The sequence below is a fragment of the Bubalus bubalis genome, chromosome 2, assembly GCF_019923935.1.
Source record: "Bubalus bubalis isolate 160015118507 breed Murrah chromosome 2, NDDB_SH_1, whole genome shotgun sequence".
Lineage (NCBI taxonomy): Eukaryota > Metazoa > Chordata > Mammalia > Artiodactyla > Bovidae > Bubalus > Bubalus bubalis.
In genome coordinates, this window is record NC_059158.1 from 55,098,443 (window position 1) to 55,100,114 (window position 1,672).

General features: G+C 44.6%; 1 pseudogene; it reads right to left on the reverse strand.

Annotated features, from left to right (window-relative positions):
• Nucleotides 1-336: 336 nt before the first annotated feature.
• Nucleotides 337-1,330, reverse strand: LOC112578784 (annotated as a pseudogene).
• Nucleotides 1,331-1,672: the final 342 nt, after the last annotated feature.

Consider the following 1,672-nt stretch of genomic DNA (forward strand, 5'->3'; position numbering starts at 1 on the left):
TTCACGTGCTATGTGCTCATGGGCTCAAACAGTCAAACAATTAGCCAATAATCAATAAACCTGAGGTTACACTCCGATAGATACAGAAGAATTTATGGCCTGTTTGGAGGAAGGGGTGATTAGTGTATGTTTTCTCTTAGGCGATGAGTAACCTAGATATGATCTTTAAGGTTCCCCGGTCTGGAGGGGGTCTTATCCTTCTGTTGTTGTTTTCATAGGCACTAAACACAGAGTTCAGAGTCCATTGGAAAGGTGGCTGAGCATGATCAGCATGAACAGGCCTAAGATGGAGTCAGGCCCTATGAATTCCTTCTTCATTCCCCCCTCTTGATGCTCTTAACTCATATTATGAATATCATTCATAGGGATATATTGCACTGTAGCTCTCCGACCACCAATTTGGGAGAATGACATCAACCTTTGGGTTACGGAGTTCATAATACATTGTAAAATTCAGGGTCCACAAAGCAGAACTATCAAGACAACTATAACAGTGGTAAATATAGTTTTCCACCAATTGCCCTTCACCCAAGATAGGACCAAAGTCCAGAAAAGAATGTTTTCATTTGACATTGCTTTTACCTGGTTTTTCATGTCATTTAAAGCAGTCGATACAATGCCAGATAAGTCAGGAATGTATACACAACATTCAACCTTAATTATAGCACAAGTCCCTCCTTGAGCAGCTGTGAGTATGTCCAAAGCTATTCTATTATGAATTACCGCTTTTCTCATTTGGATTTGCTCTTCATTTAAGGCTTTGATGGCTTTTGTTCTATCTAGGAGGGCCTGTTTTGTGAAATTAGTCAAGGCCTCTACTTTAATCATGATATCTGTTGTCCGTATAGAGGGTACGAATAAGGCAGCAACATACTCATACCATCGAAACACGGATCTTGTCCACCTAGCATGTAAATAAGGTAGATTTACCGGGGCTATCAGGGTAGATTTACGACAAGTAGGTTAGGCTTTTGTTACACTGGCATTTATATCAAATGTAACCCCGTGACCCGAGTCTATTGACTGTAGGTCTTACACAAGAGAGTAAGGAGAGGTTATGACTGGTAAGAGAGAGGAAAGTCTATTTTTGTCATCCAATAAAAGAGCAGAGTGGTTTAAAATCTCTTTGGCAGAGCGGTGACACCCACCAAGGAAGTCCATCCACCACTGACAGAGGCATAGCCCTACATACCCAGCAGTTGGAAGTGTTGTGGAAGTCTGCGTAGGAATGTGCCCATGAGATCAAAACATTGTCCTGAGTTGAAATGGATGTTAAATTCCGAATCACGTTGATGAGGCCAAGCAGCAGGAGTTGATTGTATGGCTTCATCTTGAAGGGGCTCGTCCAAGATCTTCTTTTCCTTCTGCAGCCCACTCCAGTGTTCTTGCCTGGAGAATCCCAGGGGCGGCGGAGCCTGGTAGGCTGCAGTCCATGGGGTCTCGAAGAGTCAGACATGACTGAGTGACTTCACTTTCACTTTTCACTTTCATGCTTTGGAGAAGGAAATGGCAACCCACTCCAGTATACTTGCCTGGAGAATCCCAGGGACGGGGGAGCCTGGTGGGCTGCCGTCTATGGGGTCGCACAGGATCGGACATGACTGAAGCGACTTAGCAGCAGCAGCAAGGGTGGTCTTAGTCTCTCGAGGGTCAGCAGGGTCCCTCTGTGCAG